Genomic DNA, 22,172 nt, shown 5'->3' with positions numbered 1-22,172 from the left:
TGGACCCCCACTTCATACCGGCCAGAAAGCGAAAAACCTGAGCAAGCCCAGTTTAGTTTTTTCTTTAACATTGCCACATGCTTCGACTATGGAAGACCGCGGTCAATGACGATGCCGAGGTATCTGTGGTGGGTCACATCTGGGATGACATTGCCATTGATCCTAATTGGATAGCAACACATAAGCTTCCGTGTGAACGCTATCACAGCGCCCTTTTCTGGGGCCAGTTGCTGTCCTTGGCACTGCAGGTACTGAGACGCTGAAGAAACAGCTCGCTGCAATCTTGCACGAATTTGTGGTCACGTGACTGTTAACGCCCATATGCATATGCCGTCTGCGTAGGTACTGATGCGGACTGTTTCAGGAATTATTTCCGCAAGGCCAATAAGGGCAACATTAAGCACTCCTCCTTGAGGCACTCCACGGGCCACAACGTGTCTTCTCGTTTCGCCATCATTCGTAGACATGAAGACTGTGCGACCATCTAGATAATTGTCAATCCACATGTAGAGACAGCCGCCGTTGCCCAAATTACTGAGGGCATCAAGAATGGCTTCGTGCAGTACATTGTCATTGGCTCCTTTTATGTCTAAAAAAACTGCGCCTACAAGTCGGCGTCACCTTTTTTTGTGTTCGATCGTGGACACGATATTAATGACCCCATCTATTGCAGACCATCAACGTACAAATCTGGTCACCATTTCAGGATAAAGGTCATTCTTTTCCATGAACCATTCTAATATATAGTCTGCAACAACTTTAGAGAGAGAATAAACATTTTTATTTGTTGAATGCAGCTTTGGAGAAGCGTCCTCATTCCAGAATGCCTTGAGTTCGGGCCGCGTCCTGGGCCCTCGCAATCAGCCGTTGCTGATCCTCGAGGTCGTCGCTGGCCAAGGCTCTCTCCCAAAGCTCGTTAGTGCGGTAAGGGTTCGGAGGATTTAATGGTGCTGCTCTGCAACGCCCTACTATGTGCCTGAGGGCCCCGGGCTCTGCGTAGAAGCGGCATTGCGGAAAGAATGGTATAGGGGCTATGAGGTGATTTCTGGTTGGGTGGGGGATTGTATTAACCTGTAGAGCTCGGAGGAATCGCTCCTGCTCTCTAGGTAGTGACTTGTGTGGGGGTGCATATCTTCTGCGGGTTAGCATGTAGTGTTGTGTGATGTCTTGGTACGAGATTAAAGGGTGCATGCGCTCGGGTTCAGATTCCTCGGCGTCGGTTCGGTGGGTCAGATGTCGAGCCACGTGGTTGGGGACCTCGTTGCCAGGAATGCCTTGATGAGCTGCCGCCCAGGTGATCACGACTGATCTTGTTGGCGGCTTTTGATTGATGATTCGGAGCGTAGCGGTATGAATTCTGCCGCTAGCAAAGTTGCGGCACGCCTGTTGGGAGTCGGTCACTATGACTTCAACCTCTGTTTCGGAGAGCGCGAGGGCTATGGCTGATTCCTCGGCTTGGAAGGGATTGTTTCGTGTGAGCGAAATGCTGCTCCGATGTTCTTTGTTGATGACTACGGTGGCTGTTATGGCTGCGCATCTGAGGTAAGAAGCCGCGTCCGTGTAGGTTGCAGAGGGCAACGCCCCGTATCGCTTGTGTATGGCCAGGGCGCGGGCCTCCCTTCGCTCTGCGTGGTGCACTGGGTGCATATTGCGAAGTAGAGGACGTACAGTGATGTTGTTCCGGATGGCATGGCGTAAGCTCACAGTCTGCGGCGGCGGATGGTTCAGAGGGGCAGAGAGCCCCAGGTGTAAGAGAATGAAGCTCCCCGCTTCCGTAACTGCCAGCCTTGTTCTCTGACTGGATAAATGCGCCTCGATCAGCTCCTCGGCCGTATTGCTCACACCTAGTCGTAGTAGGCGTTCTGTGGACGTACTGATCGGCAGGCCCATCACATGCTTATATGCCTTTCTGATCATTGTGTTGATTTTCTTGAGTTCCGTCGCGTTGAGTAGTGCGTATGGAATAGCGTAAGTTATTCGAGACACGACGAAGGCTTGGACAAGCCGAAGCGTGTCCGCCTCCCCCATGCGTCTTGTCTTGGTTGTTATTCACCGGATCATGTGGGTAACTTAGGCTGTTGTATTCTTAAGCTTTTGAATTAATATTGTACTGGTGCGATCCGACTGGAAAACCATTCCCAATATCTTTATGCTCTGAGACGGAACGATGGTGTGTCCCTCCAACTGTATGTTGATGGTGGGCGAGCCGGATGTGTGCTTCTTTCGCGGTGAGACCAGGAATAGCTCCGACTTTTGTGGGGCGCAGCTGAGCCCGCATGACGAAGCATAGTCGCTCACCACGTCTGCAGCTTCCTGCAAGCGGTTGTCCATTTCCCCGATTGACCCTGTGGACGACCAGATGGTAATGTCGTCGGCATATCGGCCATGCCGGATCCCTGGGATGTTATCGAGGAGCGGCGGTAGGCCTATTAGGGCGATATTGAAAAGGAGAGGGGATAACACTGCGCCCTGTGGTGTGTCGCACCCGCCCAGTAGGAAGGGGCTTGTGGCTTTGTCCCTGACCTTTAGGATGGCTTTTCTATCTGAGAGGAAATCTCTGATACAGGAGTACGTCCTGGCCCCACAGCCCAGCGCATTTAGCCTCTGTAAGATTGCTGTATGCTTGACGTTATCGAACGCCCCTTTAAGATCTAACGAGAGGATAGCCGTGGGGGAGTTGCGTGTCGCTGGTACAATCGCCTCCTCTTTAAGCTGAAGTAGGATGTCTTGAGTGGAGAGGTGTGGAGGAAATCCTATCATCGTTGTTGGAAGTTTCCCGGAGCTCTCCAGGAATGGTTGTAGCCGGTTGAGAACGATGTGCTCTAGGAGCTTTCCTACACACAAAGTGAGGGAGCTCGGTCGTAGGTCCTCAATGGCTGGTGGCTTGCCTGACTTCGGTATCAGACGAACCTCGGTGATTTTCCAGTCCTCGGGAAGGTTTCCTTCCCTCCATACTTCGTTAAGATGAGCGGTAAGCTCTAGTAGCAAGGGACTGTCAATATTTACAAGTACCTTATTGGTAATTTGGTCCATTTCCGGGCCGGTGTGGCGTCTCAAGCCTATTATCGCCGCTGTTACTTCATGTAGATGAATGTCCTTATCTAGCAGCTCGTTAGGGGTGCCGGTGTAGGGTGGCTGAAGCTCCGATGGCTGTGTGGGGAAGTACTTGGCCTTAAGAGTCAAAAGGAGGTCCACCTCGTTTACAGGAAATTGGTGAATTACTCCGGCCATATTGTGGTGGGATTCCGTTTTGCTGCTGGCCGGGTTGATTAAATACCTGAATAGCTTCCACGTCTTGGAAGTACTCAGTCTTCTTCTCATGCTCTCGCAGAGGAATAGCCAATTCTCTTGGCATAGCGTGGTAGCGCATTCCGCAGCCTCTTGTGTGAGTAGTGCTATTCGCCTCTTGAGCTTGAGATTTCATCTTTGCCTTTTCCAACGCTTCAGCAGGCTACGCCGGGCTTCCCACATGTGAAGCAAGCGAGCGTCGATGCTCGGAGTGGTGGTGGATGTTTCAAGCATTTTGGTTTGCGCCTTCACATCCTGGTGAAGCTGAGTTATCCAGTCCTTAATTGACTAAAGCTGTTGGCTCTGTTCGTTCGCAGCTCTTTCTTCTCTTATCTCCCGCAGTTTGGTCCAATCCGTGAGGCGAGCAGTGCCTATCCTGGCTTTGTATTCGAGCCCATGGAGAGTGGTGGCTAGCAGCGCGTGGTCGCTGCCTAGGTACTCCTCCAGATTGGTCCAGCAAGCTTGGGAGATACTTCTGGTGAGGGTTAAGTCGGGGTTCGTGTCTCTTTGAACACTTGTGCCAAGCCTCGTGCTATACCTTGGATCGTTGACGAGGGTGATATCCATGTCCTCAATAACCTTGTGAAGCATGTTTCCCCTGGGGTTGGTGTACGTACAACCCCAGAAGCGGTGGGCTGCATAAACGTCGCCCACTATTAGAAGCGGATGGTTGCCTGCTGCGTGCGTGGTTTGCTCCAAAAGCAGTTTCAGGACGGATGGCGCGCTTTTCGGCCGACAGTAGACGTTTAGAACAAACATTGGGCCCTTCTTCCTTGTTGCCTGTGGGATAATTTCCAGCAGAATGGCAAGCGGTTCGGATTACTGGAGATGGTGCTGAACGGCCACTAGCTTCTTACTGACAAGGGTGTGAAGGCTGTCGCCTGTGTCGGTGCCATACGTGACGTATCCTGGTAGGCGAAGGTGTGTGTTCGTTTCTTGCAGTGCGATGAATTCAGGTGGTCTTGTTGATGTAGCGATGTATTGTATCAGTGAACCATACTTGTTCTTGTAGTCCCGGCAATTCCACTGCCACACTGTGGTTTTGCCTGGGTAGCCCCCGCGCTTACTGCATATATGTTGAGGAGGAGCCAGCTTCGTTATCAAGGGGTGGTGATGCGTGCACAAGATGGGGTTCTGGGGAGCCCAGCGAATCTGGCAATTCTGGTAGTGTCTAATGAGCTGTTTTCTTGGAGCGCCGGCTTTGACGAGCTTCCAGTGCTAGTATGCGTTCCTCTAGTCTCATGATGCGTTCCGCCAACTGAGTGTTAGAGTGTTGTTGTTCAGTTGTGAATTGTTGTTGTTGTGCCGCTGACTGTTGTATAGCTGTGAGCTGTTGCTGCATAGTAGCTTGTAGGGATATCTGAAAGCTCTGAGTTGCCTTTCTTACTACCTCTTCTACCTTCTGGAGAGTGGCATATTGGACGGGTATGACTCCCTGCGGTGCAGTGGGCTGCGCGGTTGCTCATTGCAGTGTCGGATTTGAAGTGACTGTGTGAGCTGGCTGCTCTTCCCGTTTCCGCTTCTCGGGGATGGGGTTGAAATGTTTTGTGTAGGGGTAGTTCTCTGTCTTCCAAGCAATTCATCTTTAATTGCTACGAATTCTGCGTGTACGCTAGTGATTTCTGCTTTGAGTGTTGCGTTTTCTTCAGTGAGACGCCTAATATGGGCGTGTGCCTGTGCCAGCTCTGTGTCAACAGGGGGGGGGGGGGGAGGACGAGCTTTGGGAGAAACAACCTGTGCCCAGCTCACCTGCTGCGTGACCTGCGCTGCTCCCTTGCTGCTCCTCCTGCCGCTTGCGGAACGACCACGGCTCGAGGTCCTGCCATGGGATGGCGTCCGTCGTCGCGATGAGGTCCTGCGCCTGGAACCGGAACCGGAACGCGGCCTGGAGCTGCTCCTACCCTGGACTGCTCCGCGTCGTTTCGGAGACCGCGACTTGCGGGATGCTGAGCGCTCGCCACGTGGCCTCGGAGACGAGGAGCCTGCTCTCAGAGTCTGCTGCGGTTTCCGGCGGTTGACGGGCGGCAGGAACCAGTTGGGGCAGGTTGTCGCTGTCGTCTGGTGATTCCCGCCGCACAGAGAGCACCGAGGGTGGCACTCGTGCTGCTCCGTTGCTAGCGAAGTGCCGCACTATTTGCACTTGGGTGTGGTGGGAGCCGCGGGCAGACGTCCTCTCTGTGGCCTGTCTCGTTGCAGGTTCGGCAATGTGGCACGGTTCTCTTGTAGAGGTAGCACCGCAGAAGAAGGCCGGAAAATTCGATGTAATATGGTACTGTTTTTCCCAGGAATGGGACCATCACGGTGGTTGTGTTTCCCATTCTTCTACATGTTAGCGCCTCGTATCAGGGAGATTCAATGCGTTTAAGTAACATTTCGGGCGTGGTGTCGTGATGGATGTCGTATATTACCCCTTTGCAAAAGTTATCGGGGGAAATTCCGTATGATGATATATCATATGTTCTTGCACCAATTGTAATTTTTTTGCATCATGCTTAGTGCTGAGGCCGTAGCTTATGAGGCAGTGCTCAGAACAAGGATGTTTTTGTCTTCGTCGATGCGTATTTTGAATCCGGTAGAGCCGATTTGTAGCTTTGCCTCATTTGTGATGGCGTCTACTAACTTCCCTGGGCTCACCTTGTTGAGCTGCAGGCCGTTCCGTGAACGAACCGCCAACTTGTAATCATCGGCAGGAAGGGGGGGTTGTCGGGGCTTGCGCATCGCCGGTCGGCTTTGGCGAAGAACGGGCTTCGGTGGCGTTCGGGAAAGTTGAGGCATGGTCGAGCGTGCCTGCAGCCGACGACGACGGGCACGACTGGTAACATTGATCCAAGGCTCATTATCTTCTTAGTTCTCATCAGCGGCCGGAAGAAGTCCTTGCGATTGGCGAATTTCCATGTCCTCGTCCTCCAGGGCCACTGTAGACGATTGGTGGGCGTTCGCCATCTGCAGCGGTACGACGGCCGAAGCCTTTCCTAGGCTTCCCCACTAGCGAAGTGGGTTTAACGGGGCGGCCCAGCTTCGAAACTTGATGTGGCCGTAAAATGCAAAATATAACACTTACACCCTCAAGTTCGGTGTTGACTTGCTCTGGCTGACTTCAGGCACACGATGATTACGTAGAAGCTGGATGCCGAGGTGATTTCGCCGAAAATGTAGCTTCTGTGCGGAGCAGATGTGGAGCCCATCCGACCCGTCGCCACACTTCGTCGTCTTTCAACAACTTTAGAAAAAAGGGGGCGTTTACTCCTCCGAGGCGGATGCACACGAGCATACACCAATGAGCGCGCACTCTGGACCGATGTCACGAGCCGGACAGCCGGTGACCCTACCGTCAGAGAAGATGGCCGCCCACGCTTCGAACTGGGCCAAGTCGCGTCAGCTGTGCGTGTTGACCCCTCGTCACAGTGAATTCCCAAACTGTTTGTGATGGTCTATTATGCCGTCAATATTACTGCGAGTTTACGATGCGGCATTTGTCCCGCGTGCGTTTATTTTAAGCCGTGATCCGGCGAAGAAACATTGCAGCGAGGATCGCTTACGCTGTTCTACGCTTTGTCTGAAAACAGGATCTCGCGGCGACCGCTGCAAACACACATCCTGCGTGTTTATTCCATGTTCTTTTAATTTCGCTCCCGAGTGAAGTTACGACGAAAAAAGTTTGCCGAAGTCTGGTGCCTACTGTCAGCGGCGGGTGTGTTCGTGTACTCTGTCGCTGCGTTTTTCATCGGACGGGGTGAAGTGATGGAGCAGAACCATTCTCAGGAGAAATGAGAAGAGCGTGTGCGCATGAAACAAACCTACGAAAGTATCAACGAAAAATATTTGCAAAAGAAGCCTCCAACACAGAGATTTGTCGCCGTTAACTTAGCGTGAACGATCGTTGTCAGCAGTGAGATAGCCAAGCGTCTAAAGGCGGTGTTGGAACGTTGTGTAGCACCGTCGGTTGATTGCTGTCCACCAGTGCTCACAGCGCGCGCAAGCTGTATAATGTGTGCTGTGCCACAGTCACGCAAAAGTTGTGTTGCCAGCGTTCGATATGGTTTCCCACAACACAGCTCCGCGCTGCTTTTCGATTCGTGATATGTTGTAATTAAAAATTCACAAGACAGTGTTAAGAGAACGGTAGCAAAAAACATCAAACATACGAGAAGTTAGGCACACCAGCTTGTGAACCAGCTCCTAATACCTCTACCCGCGTCTGTTTGTAAATGTGTGTATGTTTTCTTGTGTTTGTCTAATCTTTTTAAGTTCACACATTTCCTTTTATTTGAGGAGGAGGAGGAATAAACTTTTATTGTACAACCAGCACTTTATGATGGCCGGGCCTAAGCCTTCCATGAGATTTTCTTAGTTTTCGCGTTTGTGTGTGAATCCGTGCCTGCTTCTATTCGTGTTTGCTCTTACTCCTATTTCTGTCCTTTTATCTTGTATTAGCATTTGTTTTTGCTATTTTTCTTTCAGCAAAGTGTTTTAGACACTTTCATTAACCAATCTCATTCAAAGCACTAACTCCTGTAAACTGCAGGGCTGGTCTCTTCTATCTCATTAAGGCATTTCTCACTGGTCTACCTCGTCTTCTCAATCTGCCTACTCACTGTATTTTTGTCCTTGCTTCTTGTGTTGTTGCCGCAATGTGATTAACCAACTTGCTCAGATCGCCTATGAAAACAGAAAGGTATACAGATACATTTTCTTAAAACCGTCACGTGGGTTGCACAGTAACTTTGGATCTTACCTCTGTTCACGTTTATGCATCAGTGCATGCGGCAGCTCGCCAGATGTGCACATGAAAGAGTGCATATTGTGAAAAAGCACCTTGTTATGCTGTTGCATTTTTCACGCTTTCAGTCCTAGCAAACAGACGGTTTCGCTGCCCATCACATATGCTGGTAAAAATTTTCAACACGAATAGCTTTCTGCAGTCGGGTGTCATTTCCTGTCCCACGCGTTCATCGTTACAAAGACTTTTCAGTGAATGGAGCCAAGCAAAGCAGTGCACTGAGACTTTTGGCAACTTTCGCCATTCATTACTTCACCAACCCGGCCGTCCTAATGCCGATGGCTTGTGAATTAAATAATTGCCTCAATAAATACTTTCAACTTTACTCAACATTTTTAGTACACACAATGCTAGCAGAGCTATTCAGGGTGAATAATTGTGCTTACATTCGTGTTACTTGCTCAGTCAGATAAACAAATACAATGGCTGTGGCATGACTGCGATTTGATGTGTAGATTGCAAACCACGCTTTTCAAGCGTGCCCTCGACTATTGCTATTAATAGCTGCCCCAATGAGTTTTCTGGGCCTCACTAAGCTAATGATATTTGATAATTGTTCTCTTATTCGCATTACTTGCCTGGGCCAGATAACCAAAATAAACAATGCCACCCCATGAATGTGCTTTTGCTTGCAAGCTGCCAACAGTGGCTGTCATTTTCGCGTTAATTACTGCCGTTTCACCAACAATGGATACGGCATGACGGTGCTTTCACGTGCAGACTGCTAATGGTGCCTTTCAAGCGTGCCCCCGTCTGCTTCTGTTTCTCCAAAGGGCCCACCAAGCTCGACGGTGGTTGCCCCAATGAGTTTTCTGGGCCTCACTAAGCTAATGATATTTGATAATTGTTCTCTTATTCGCATTACTTGCCTGGGCCAGATAACCAAAATAAACAATGCCACCCCATGAATGTGCTTTTGCTTGCAAGCTGCCAACAGTGGCTGTCATTTTCGCGTTAATTACTGCCGTTTCACCAACAATGGATACGGCATGACGGTGCTTTCACGTGCAGACTGCTAATGGTGCCTTTCAAGCGTGCCCCCGTCTGCTTCTGTTTCTCCAAAGGGCCCACCAAGCTCGACGGTGGTTGCCCAAATGAGTTTTGGGCCTCACTAAGCTAGTGATGTGTGATAATTCTTCTCTTATTCGCATTACTTGCCTGAGCCAGATAAGCAAAATAATGCAACCACATAATTATGCTTTGGCATGCAAACTGCCAACAGTGGCTGCCAATTTCGCAGTGACTATTGCTGTTGCACCTACAATGGCTACGCATGACTGTGCTTTGAAATGCAGACTGCTAACGGTGCCTTTCAAGAGTGCCCCGACTACTGTTATTTCATCACAGGGCCCGTCATGCTCGATGGTGGCTGACCAATAGAGTGTTTTGGGCATTCTGACATTGGTATTATTCATCTCAACAGGCTAGAAAAAAAACAGTAGGGGCTGCACAACTACGTGGAAGCCGACCGCCTAACAGGGGCATGCTGCTCTGCATTGCTCTTATTTGTTCAAATGGCTTGATGAAATTAATGACTGTGCGGTGGAGTAAACCGAGCCGAAGTTGTGTTTATGTTATTTCTTGGCTAGATGTATTGGCTTTTACGGGCATGTAAACTTGGCGATAGCTCTAACACGACTGCTGGTTTCCTTTCGACACGCAGGCTGCCAACATTGGCGGTCAATTTCGCCCCGGCTGCTGCTACTTCACCATAGGGCCCGTCAACTCGAGAATAGCTGCCCTAGTGAGCACATTGGGCCTCACTAAGCCAATGATGTCTTATAACTGTTCTCTTATTCACATTATTTGGCGGAGGCAGATAACCAAAATAAACAATGCAACCAGAGCAATGTGCTTTGGCATGCAGGCTGCGAACAGTGGCTGTCAATTTCGCGTTGACTACTGCGTTTTCGTGAAAAGCGGGACAGTGGCTGCCCGCATGAGCATTTTGGGCCTCACATTTATTCAGGGTTAATAATTGTATTTGCATTTGAGCATGTTTCCGTGCCACTACTTACATTAAGCACGATCTGTGCAGGAGGTTGCTTTTTCAGAATTGAGCTTCCAGTAAAAGGAATGTGTCACCAAATTAACTGCTTATTTCTTTGAGAGGTCACGCGAGAACGGTTGGCTGCTGTGAACCCTCCGGCAATATTTTGGTAGCTCTAATAAGGGCAGTTGTTTCCTTAATAAGAGGCATTAGTAAGAAGCGAGTGGCTGAATGGCGGACAGCTCGCAGTCGGAGTCGTTTTCTACAGTGTCATCTTCACCCAACTGGACGATGATGGGTTGGATGTGGTCACTCCCAGACATGTCAAGCCTAAACTTTCCCTCCAGGTCTATCACGTGGTAAATGTTCTTCCTCCAGTCTTCCGACGTTAAGTGTTTGAAAATGTCCCTCAAGACGTCTTCGACCATGGACAGCATAAAGTCTCCGTATCGCTGCGGTCATTGTCCGCAGCGATGCCATTTTCCACCTTTGCCCACACGAGCTCGATAGGATTCAATTCGCAGTGGTACGGTGGGAGACTGAATACAATGCAACCGGCACTTTTAGCGGCATTGTCTACGATGTAGCTCAGAAAGTGTGGCTTTACAGATGCTACCAACTGAAACAGCAGCTTTTTCACCATCCTTTCGCTGCAGGTGATGTTTTTTTTTGCTTTTTAGCCACTCCTGCATTTTTTTTCTTTCTTCCAAGCTGTCGTTGGCAATTTCTCTTCTCACCGGGTATGGTAAGGTGCATTGTCCAAAACAACGACGCTACCAGCTGGCAACTTCTGCAGAACATCATTAAACCATCCCTCGAAGCGATTGTCATTCATTTCTTCGCGTTAATCGCCTGTTCTTTGGCCTCGGTATATATCTAAGCAGCCGTCGACGAAGCTATTGTCGCTGCCGATGTGCGTCACAATCAGCCGCTGGCCTTTATCAGAAGGTTGTTGCAGACCCGTCGACAGGCCATTTGCTCGAGCGTATAGGCGTCCGCACTTCTGCACCACGGTCGCTGCCCACACGATCGACCGAGTGTGTCTCGCCGTCACCCATGTCTCGTCCAGGAAAAAGATCTTGCGGCCTTCCACCCGGCAGCGCTCCACGTCACGAAGGTAGCGATTCCACATTGACTGATTCCGGCACTTCCGTCAGAGATTGGTGAAGTGCTAGAGCACGGAAAGGATATTTTCGCTGAGGAAGGGCACGGAAGGCTTCGTACTACCAGCAAGATCCTAGAATGTAGCTTTCGAGGATCCAGAGACGAACAGTAGGTCCACCACCGTTGTTTTCCCATTTTTTGAAGGTGACGCTGTATTTTCGTTGAGCTCGTCGACATAAGACAAGGTCTAACGACGATTGAGTTCGCCTTACCTTCCTTTCCACTCTACGATGGATCGCGCGAAGGCGTACACATTCAATATCAATCGCCGCTCTGGATGTAGGTGCACTGATAAACTTAGTTGTCTTCTGCACTGACGATGCAATAAGGTCTTCTATATCAGATGGTGAAGTGATGTCTCCGCAATACTCTTCGGCACATGTAGAGAATGTGGACCAATCAGTGCAGCGTACAGCAGATGCAGTTAATTGCACTAACCACTTCCACCACAAACCAAATCTGCACATATGTTAGTATATGATCGCTCCCATGCGTTTCTATGTCCAAGCAGCAGCTCACTGATGGCAGCAGGCTCTGAGATGCAACAGTGAGGTATAGGCAACTTCCGTAGGTAGTGCCGCGGATGTAAGTTGGAGACCCATCGCTGATGACAGTCAGACTTTCAGTGTCTATGAAGTCCATCAAGTTCCTACCCCCACAGTTCATTGCGGCACTTCTACTGTAAGGATAATGAGTATTGAAGTCTCCAATAACTATATGAGGGCCGGGCGAACCTTGTAACACAGTGGATAGGTAGGAGAGGTCAAGTCCTTTTCTAGGAGGTATGTAGGCGCCAAGGATCGAAAACACATGTAGTTTATGTTTTAGTGTTACATACGCATATTCACTGCTGTCAAGTGGAGTCATCGTGCGCTGAACATACGTCATGTCACTGCGTACACATATTAGCACTTTGTTCTTGTGTCCATCTTCAAGTGACCAGAGTTTAAAGTATCCGGAAAGGCGAAATTCCAACGTGAGATTTGGCTCGCATATCACGATCGCTGGGAAGCGGTATTTGAAAACCCGCTGCCTAAAGTCAGACATGCGGCCGCATAGACCTCGAGCATTCCATTGCATTATAACAGAATTATGCACAATCTGTTCCAATGTCGAGTGTGTTATCGTGAGAGCCATGATTTCCACCCTTATTTTAGAGCCGCGAATAGCAGCTCCATAGCATCTAACACCTTCACGACAGATAGTGCAGTTGGCGTTGCCAATCCGGAGAGCAATATGCGCATAGTTTTTACTAGCTGTTTAGCCATGTCTATCGCCTTTTCATTTCCAAGCCTTTAATTAGCCTCCCGGCTCTAGAGGAGCGCCGAAGTAGTATCTTTACCGTAAGCCCTTTGTGATAGCGAAGGCCACTCTACAGCCGAAGAGGCAGGACGCACGTTGGATGACGCTTGATTCCTTGATGGGTGCTCAGGTACTGGGGGAGGCACATCTTGTGTGTGCCGAGCTTGCTCTCCCTGTGGCACGTTTTGCGTCCAAGTACTCAAAGGAAGTGCCTCTTTCACCCGGGAATTGCTCTGGGAGCAGCGACGCCTTTGCCGCAAACGGCGCCTTTTCTTGCGGACGGAATCGGCGGCCTCCTTGTGCGTGGAGTTCTCTCTCACCATTTTTCTCAGAATTTGCCTCTCCTCTGCCATTTTGGGGCAGTCCTTGTATGTCGCTTCATGGGCTCCAGTGCAATTTGCACATTTCATGGCGTCAGTCCCACAGGAGTCTACTTGATGAGCACCACCACATCTTCGGCACGACGTAGGATTCTTACACACAGCACTCACGTGGCCCAGTTTGAGACACCGTAACGGTCGTGGCACATATGTATGCACTGAGTGCCTCACATAACCTACTTTGGTCGATGCTGGCAAAAAGTCTGACTCGAAGACCAACTTGATGCACCGGGAGCGGCCGAAGCGGTGGATGTCGAGGATTCGCACTGTAGACGATAGAAGAGATCTCAAGTCTTCATCCTTGATGTCAATGTCCACATCTGATACAACACCAGTGCAGGTATTGTTGCCGTATGCTAGGAATGTGCGAACTGGGATGTTGTCAACCACTTGAATGGCTTTCGAAGCCTCCAATACTGCCTGAGACTCCGAGCATTAATGCGGATCCCTCTCACATGTCCTGAGGCTATTCGATCGAAGTATTTGGACCACGATTGTCTGTTCAACGAATTCAGTTGGGGTGTAGCCCACGGAGAATACCCTTTCGTCACATCTGTTTTATGAGTAGAATGACTGCCTGCTCACCTCCGGCGAAGCTTGCGCTTCAAGTGGCGCTATTGGACTAGCGTGTAATCACTGTCCGATTCCATCTCTGCCACTGTAGAGCTGTTAGATGAATCGGGAAGCCTATAGTCGGTGATTTCGCGGTTTCCCAAAGACAGGGCTACCGCCGCGGGACTCGCTTTCTCAGTAGGGTGGGGAGGTCCTCCGTCCCTATTCCGGAGGACGACGTCTTCGGGGAAGCTCCTGATATCCAGAAGTCGCACTTCGAAGAACCACAGAACAAGGACTTTCATTCCGCACTTCTTCATCCTGTGTCACGCAGTAGTGACAGTGAATAATACAGCGGCAAAACTGTGAATGACGAAAGTAACTCTTTATAGGGCGAACTTGTGCCGACAAAAGCCAATTACACTCAAAGCACAGCGATAGCTACGAACACGGTCAGCGATCGTCGAAATCTGATCTGCCGGTCAAGCGCGTCGGCTATTAAACATGAGCCATCGAAGGTTCCAAAGTAATCGCTGGTGCCCGCGTGTCTTTCAGAAACATCTACACAATTCACATCGCACATGCAGTCCGATTACGCAACCTTCGTTGACAATAGCAGAATCATTGATAACATTCAAGAAAGTTCCGACGCATGCGGGCGCGTCCCGCGCTGAGCGATGACAGCTGTTAGACGGTCAAAAGTGGTCACCCGAAAAGATAAACAAGTATATAGAATATAGAACTATATTCGTTTCGATATCGAAGAATTAAATAGTGTATTTACTATCCCAGTGGTGTAATAGTTGCTCGATAGTTTTCCTCATTTTTCTCGAAGAACCCTGCAATACACGATGTTATTTTTTTCACGCGTCCCAAAATTCCATAAAATTTTACATCTTTGGTCATGACTTGCTACGAGGCCTACACCGCAGACATATATGGTCCCCTTCGCCCGCCTTTGTGCCCACCCGTATCCCCACCTGCCCGGCCAATGGTGCAGTATGCATGACCTCAAAACCATTGGCGCACGGAAAAAAACCATCCAATTTGTTTTTATTGTGGCCGTGCTGGACATGCAGCTCGTCACTGTCGCCTGCTTAAACCGAACGTCTCAAACAATGTACGTCCACATGCGTCCCGTTTCCGACAACGACGCCACTATTCAGACAGGTTTGAATGTCCTTCTGCCGTCGAGACCGCATTCTCCGTTCGCAGTTCCCCTTCTCGCCTCCGCTCCCTTTCCCCCATGCACCGTCGGCACAAAAAGACTAAACATCGCAGTTCAGGAGGCGAGAACTGCGGTATCAGCAAATTGTACAAGGCCTCACATTTCTCCGGAAAACACTATTACAGTCGCAATAGAAGGAATGTTGACACTAACACTTGTAGACACCACTGCTGTACTTTCAGCGATATATGCCCGTATTTACCGCGAGATAGGAGAAGTGACGACGACGATTTCTGGACTGTCCCTTCTGACTGCCAACGCGCAGCACGTCGAGCCATCCGGCGCCTGCACCAGTCGTGTCACCATTCACGAGATCCTGTATGCGATCGAATGCATCGTGTTCCAATCAGTTCTCATGACGTCAAATTAGGTTTGGACTTTCTCTCCCACATCATATGATCATCGAGCTTGGAACTTTCTCTCCACACATATTGCGATCATCGACCAAGCCCGCGCCGAAATCGAGCAGTTTCCGTTTTCGGCAGATATCATTACTGAGCATAAGGACCCTTGTCGAAAGATCACCGTTTCAGGAGACACCGTTATACCTGCCTGGTCTTATACTCTTGTCAGTATCTCTTGTGACTCTCTAGAGACGGCACAGTACGCTTCGCACCGTCTGAATTCTTAATCTGCCGCCGATCACTACCACTGCCGTTCGCCGTCCTCGAATTCAAAGCTGGCGCTTTTCTCATGTTCGTGTCACGCCCATGGGCCCTACCAATTTACGCCGCAGCGAAAACCTTGGAAGAGCAGAGCCACTGGCCTCACCTGCAATATTTGACACGATTGATGACTCCATTTGTCTTGCCGCTCTCGAGGCATCGCGTCCACAGTCACTGCAGCGTTCTTTTGAGCAAGTTGCTGCTAGTGAGCTTACGACGGGGACCCAGAGCGACGAACGTCTTCACTTGCTCCAAGGCTTCTCTTCCTCTTTTGACTGCCCAGCACCATCGCTCGGCCGCACAGCGACTGTTGCGCACACCATCGACACTGGGAGCCATGCACCCATTCGGCAACGTGCCTACCGAGTATCGGCGACCCACAGTGGCGTTGTCGATGACCAGCTGAACGATATGCTCAAACGCGGTGTCATCTAGCCTTCTATAGTACTTCCGAGCATCGTTTAAGCACCAGTCGTTCAAGGTAAAAAAAGAAGACGGCAGCTTCGGCACTTCGAGCGTTACGGCGACAGGCACAGTATTTCACCAACCACGACGGACTTTTATACCGCCGAAACGACCCCAATAACAGCCACATATGGCTTTTAATAGTGCGCCCCGCCACGTTCGAAATGATTTATGCTCCACCTTTCATTCTGACCTACAGTGTGGTCACGGCGTAACGTTGAAGACCTATACACGGCTTCGCCTACGATATTATTGGTACGGGATGTACAACTTCGTCCGCAAATGCGTACGCTCCTGCATTTTCAGCCAACGAGGCAAACGTGTCTAGCATCTCTCCATCGGACTTTTCCGGCCGCTTTCCTGCCTAGCTCACTGATTTGATCCTATCGGCATTGAGTTATACGGGCCTCTTCCATCTACTGGCGCTGGCAACCGATGGATTGTCGTTGCCGTAGATCAACTTACACGACATGCTGAAACCACCGCCTTGCTTGCCGCATCAGCAAAAGGCATCGCCTCGTTTATTTCAAACAACTTTGTTCTCCGCCATGGCGCACCTCGTGAACTGCTAAGAGCTCGGTTTCGCGCATTCCTATCGGACGTCCTGCACTCGCTCCTATCTGAATGACAAATTATTCACCGCACCACTGCTGCTTATCATCCACAGACCAATGGCCTAACAGCGTTAACGATTCAACAGAACTCTTGGTGACGTGCTATCAATGTATGTTGCGGCTGACGAGTCCAACTGTGATCTTGTACTTCCATGCTTCACATACGTATATAACACTGACTCTGAAGCCACCACTGAATTCTCTCCATTTTTTCTGCTTTACGGCCGCCAACCCTGCAGCACCATTGATACGGTTCTCCCGTACCGGCCGGACCCTGCTGACAGCTCACGTGTTTCTGTTATTCTACGGTCGCTCAGCACGCCGAGAAATGTCAACAACTGGCCCGTTCTTTGAAGTGCGCTCAACAGTGTCGCCAAAAAGGGCGTCATGACCTTAACCCACCCCCTCACCCCTTCCCCATCGACTCAATAGCGTGGCTTTGGGTCCCGCCTGTTGCTGTTGCTTGCCTTTCGTGCAAGCTCCTCCCGAAGTACCACGGGGCCCTACCGCGCGGTTGCGCATCCATCAGGAGTTAATTACGCGGTCGAATCCGTATCGCCATCATCCGATCGCCGCCGTCGTGGGCGAGAGACTGTGCACATTGGCCGGCTCAAGCCGTCATGTTCTCCCTAGGTCGTCAAGAAGGCTACTCTTCTGTGCCGGGGCTGAGTGTGTGGAAGATGGGCGTGCACGCTAAAAAAGGCCCGTTGCCATCGCATGGCTCGTTCGCTCTCTGGTTGCGCCCTGCCTGTTGGTGCTGCGTTTGCCGATGCTGCTCTACGACTCGAATAAACCTCCTTTACACGTCATATTTAAAGCAGTAGCACGGCCTCTCAATGAATACACGTAAGGCAGTAGTCATTAAAGAGAGGTGTCAAAGAGGTATTCGCTGTTTTGTTTTAGTCAGTGCCCATGTAACAAATATGGTGAATTCATTGGCCACACATTTTCACAGCGCAGGACCAAGTACATCTAACACAAATATTCTTTACTTATTCTTTTCAACTTCGCGGCTCATCGTTCTCTGAATAGTGGAAGTGGCGACGTGATCGACTTTTTCAAGAAACCGGTGATGCGTAGCCGTCATGTGCTTATAGCACTCTCCTTTCGAAAGCGCTGTAGTAACGTATAACTTGGTGAATTAGCAGATGCGAGTAGCAAACTATCTGAACCCTAAAGCTTCCAACTGCTTCATGAGGAGCACCAGGTGCGATTTTACCTTAACCATTAAACTTTCCGCGTCAGCCGCCGTCTCATCAAAACAGTTTGAATGTCTGCTACGAGGAATAGACGCTGAGCCGTACGAGCTACATTGATCTAAGTTTCGACGCCCGCGCTCCGTGTGCGCACATTGACGACATTTGGATTAACATTTCGACGTGCGCACCCACGCTCGTACGAGTTTCTCTTCTACCAATGAAAGTGTCTCTAGTCGGTAGTTATAGTTTACAGAAAGAGCAAGGACATATGGCAAATAATAATTACGGGCCGTGCTTGCTAGTTTCAATTTACAAACGTTTGTGCTGCCAGCAGGAGAAGAACGATGATGACCGTTTCTGAGATATCATTGTTCAAACCGCTGCAAGGCAAACCTGCGTGATGAGGAACGATAGCCGGTAGCAAAGGTGTGCTTAGTGCGTTTTCTTCTTTTACTTGCTTCCCATTTCACGTACGAGCGCGCATTCGTTTAAGCAAACAATTAACACGCCTCACGCTGCAGCTGCCTCTATCGCGCGATATTTTCCGGTATGGTAGCATTCAAGGTGCGCTTTCTCTAGCTGTGTTTCGGAAAAAGCACAATAAAATGTCGATTCTGCACACACCAGCAGGCTTGGCTGCTGCTCGCGTACCTGCCTAATCCAGAATGTTTAGTAATGTTTACAAATTCGGGATCCTTCTACGATTTTGCGAATGTTGCATGAAGTTGTACAAAAATAAATTATGCTCGCATAAACGGTTCCCCAATTGTTCTTAGAATTTCTATTGGAGGCCTGATGGCGAAAGGATGCCACGGGGTACATGCTGCAAGCAACTTTGTACAGACAAGTTCCTAAATCAGGCGAAATCAGTAATTAAGCAGATCTGCTAAATATCAGCGTTTATATAGAAACAATGCTTTTCTTGTCAGTCTCTGCTGTTGCAAGTATGCTGCAGCTTGTGTTCTGTGTCTAAAGGCTAGTGATAGTTAAAAAGCGCGCATGTATCCCTCAAATGGAGTCTGTGCAGAGAAAACTTCAATACAAAAAAAGCGCTCCCAGAACCTCTCCCCCCCCCCCTTTCTCAGTGTCACGACCGCGGGATTTTACCAAGTCCACAGGTCGGCAGATATGCCACTACCATAACATTTTGCGCACCTATTATGGTGAAGGAGCATATCAAATTTTTAAAGAGTAATTTTACAACTTTGCATTCTTTCATGTTCAACTGGAAGACTGGTTCAAGAGTAACGGTTTTTCCGAAATATTATGTTGACTTAGTAGCGCGAGCAAACTGTCGTCAAGCGCAAAGAGAGCTTGACCTTGCGGCACGCGTTTACAAGCCAATGGGCGCACAGACACAGGCGTTTGCTGTCACTATTTTATCGTCTAGAACACGGATTTTCAGCACCGAGTGGCGAAGACATTGCGCTTCTAAACCTTATGGCGCTCCCCAGTTCCGAAGGTGAGCATAACCTATTTTTCGTACAATTTGATGCACCATTCGCAAAATCATAAAAGGATCCCGAATTTGCAAACTTTACTAAACATTCGGGATTAGGTAGGTACGCTAGTAGCAGTCAAACCTGCTTGTGTATGCAGAATCGGCATTTTATCAAAACAATGCCTTTCTTATTAGTCTCGGCTGTTGCAAGTTTGCTGCTGCTTGCGTTCTCTGTCTAAAGGATCGTTAATAAAGCGTCCATGTATCCCTCAAATGTGCACATTTTCGTACCAGCACGCCAGCCTAAAACAAGGACATCCTCCTGATTACTGACTGTCGTTTGGGTGTACCGGTGATGAAAACCCAATGTAACATAGCTTTTCAGAGATTTCTTAAATTCTGAGCACGAGTAAAATTCGCTGAGAACTGCCGCGAAGACGCGTTATATCGTGTAGATTCCCAATGCACGTTGAAAATCACTTTTTGCACCCTCCGTGTGCGGCTTAACAGTAATCAGTGCCAAGGTCACCAGCGCTCTTTTTTTTTTTTTGCGCTGGCAAGTTCAACAACGAAAATTAGCTAACATGCTCTTCAATGCGTAGTCTAAGAGGTTGAGTATTTCTTAAGACAGCATGCGAGAAAAAATTTGCATAGCTGATTTCGAAATCAAGTACCTTCTATCACCTCGTAGCATGAATGGTCGAAATATTGCAACCAAGGTAAGTGGTAGGCGTAAAAGTGTAATAGCGAAGTCATGCAGTAGCACCTCAAGAGTGTAGTTATGGCCTCTTGGAGGAATTATTCTTTCAGTGCTCCTTAATGCGAAATTTAAGCGCAGCTTTATGCGTACACGGCCGTTAGATAAAAAAAATGGCCGACAATTGCGCCTCTTGATAATGCGATCTTTGAGCGCAGCTGCTGCCTTACTTAAACAACAGGCAGCCGCATACACAACACGCAATGGCGAACGGAGGCGGTTCTGCATTTTGGATTGGGCAGCACACACCGTGATCCGTCGCTATAGAGCTGGCGCTCTGGCGACGCGCCATTCACTCAAAGACAGGCCTCAATGTGGCCGCACAAGGTTGGGGTGTGAAGTAGAAGTAAGGGGGCGAAACGCTATAACGCTTTCGAGTCACTGCAACGGCACTGAGCCAGGTAAGGGTAAGTGTAGGGCAAGAGCGTGGGCAGGAGAAGCACAGCCAGGCGAAAGCACTACCAGAGGCGACAAATTCCACTGAGGAACGCGCTCCACAAACGGGGAAGCGAGAGACACGGCTGAGAGCCGTACAGCCACAAGACGCGGGGATGGCGGAGCGGAGAGCCGTGGACCACGAGCGATGCGGCATGGAGCACCCGCCGCCGGCACCGCGACAGCGCCACGACCGAGGGAGTAGGGACGGCGAGGGCGGAGTGGACGGCAGCGGCGAGAGTCACCGCAACGCCGCAGCGTGGAGGCGACATGTTAGGCGAGAGCACGTGATCCGGCTTTGGAGGACAAGGGGCGAGCAAGACTGACGCTGCGCGCGAGAGATGACAGCAGGAGCGCGCGCAGCTAGAGCAGCGCGTGGACCTTGGTTACGGCGAGGCCGACGGCGACGCTAAACGCTGGAACGGGCGCCAAAGGGCTGCGCTCTAAAGCGGAGACCACACGTACGATTGCCGACGCGCGCAAGCTCGCGTTCGCGCGCCTAGCGCCTGCTGCGCCTCGCGAGTAATGGCGGTTCGCATCCACAAGGACGCGCGACTATGGTGCCACCATAGCGCGACAGCGCGCGCTCACTGGGCTCACTCACAGACGCCTTGGTAGGCGGCGCTTCGTACCTTGTTATCGACAGTGTTTCAAAATGCTTCAATATCTATGAACATTATTATTGTATTTTTATAGCTGTTAGATCAACGCAAAAAGAAAGAATAAGCACTTTCTTGCATGCTATAAATCTGCCTCACTGAGAGTTGAGCGTTCCGCTCCGTAGCAGCGTAGCCAGGCGCGCCCACGCGAGGCAACCCAAGCGCGCGATAACAGAGAGCAGCTGTTCCCCGAAATCACGCCGCGTTTCGACGCGTACGATCCATGCCGCAACATCTGCACATGCGGGGGCGCGTGAGCGCGAGCTTGCGCGCGTCCTCAAGCGTACGTGTGGTCTGGGCTTAAAAGGGGCAGCCTGCCGCGTCAGGCGGGGTGCAATGGGATAGAACGTGAAAGCGGCATTTGTATTCTCGGTTACTTGGCTGGCTCGAACGGCGCCAGCTGTCGGGGACAGAACGCGTCTACTTCCACGGAAGACGGCGTTCGAAGTGCGCTGCTGATGCATGTCGTTTTTCTCATAGAGTTTCATGCAATAATTACTAGAGGGAACTCTGGCGCTAGTGTCTATGGGAGCTGCAATGAGAGCGGTTTTACTGGGATCGGAATTATGGTATGTACATGAAATTGCCTAAACTTCGTCCTTTTGGCTTTAAACGGCTTTGTAAACTCTTCATTTTCAACAGTGTACTGTGTAATAAATAATTAAATGAACATCATTAATATGTCCGGCGGCAGGATTCGAACAAGGGAACTCTATCACAGAAGCATGATATTGAAACCATTAGGCCACGGGCGCATGCATCGACGAACGAACGAAACGCCCTTATGAATTTATCGCGGACATGCGAGTGACTCGAGACGCTTGGCGCGTTTCGATTTGGCCACCTGGACAAGCTCAATCGTTGCAATCAATAGCGATTGTGCGTGTTAGCGCGTCTTCAGCACTTCGAAGAGTACAGATTGCGCTGAAACATACGCCAATAAGATTTATATAGCGTTATATACGAAGCCACAAAAACGTCTGAATCCACAAGCACGAAGATCAGAGAAATCCGTCTACTTTCCATCATTCCTATGGTGGTACAACGACTGCAGCGCCAGACTTGTCTCTAGTAATTATTGTAGGAAACTCTATGGTTTTTCCGATCCCCTATAACTGTCCTTGACTGCTTGCACCGCAGCGGATCACACCGTTTTTGATGCACGCTACAGACCACACCTTTCTTTTTTTATCCAGCGGCCGTGATACGCGTTTTCATTTCGCATGTCAATGTTTTGTATTATGATCATATAG

The 22,172-nt window shown here is 49.8% G+C and overlaps 1 protein-coding gene across 2 annotated transcripts in view; it reads right to left on the bottom strand.

Annotated features, from left to right (window-relative positions):
- The window catches only part of LOC142592548 (uncharacterized), a 140,007-nt gene that overhangs the window by 103,074 nt on the left and 14,761 nt on the right, over positions 1 to 22,172 (bottom strand). The window lies entirely within an intron of this gene.

This window comes from Dermacentor variabilis, chromosome 9 (assembly GCF_050947875.1).
Source record: "Dermacentor variabilis isolate Ectoservices chromosome 9, ASM5094787v1, whole genome shotgun sequence".
In the NCBI taxonomy this organism is placed as follows: Eukaryota; Metazoa; Arthropoda; class Arachnida; order Ixodida; family Ixodidae; genus Dermacentor; species Dermacentor variabilis.
The sequence above is the reverse complement of the archived record's forward strand: the minus strand, read 5'-3'. Positions and strand labels throughout refer to the sequence as shown.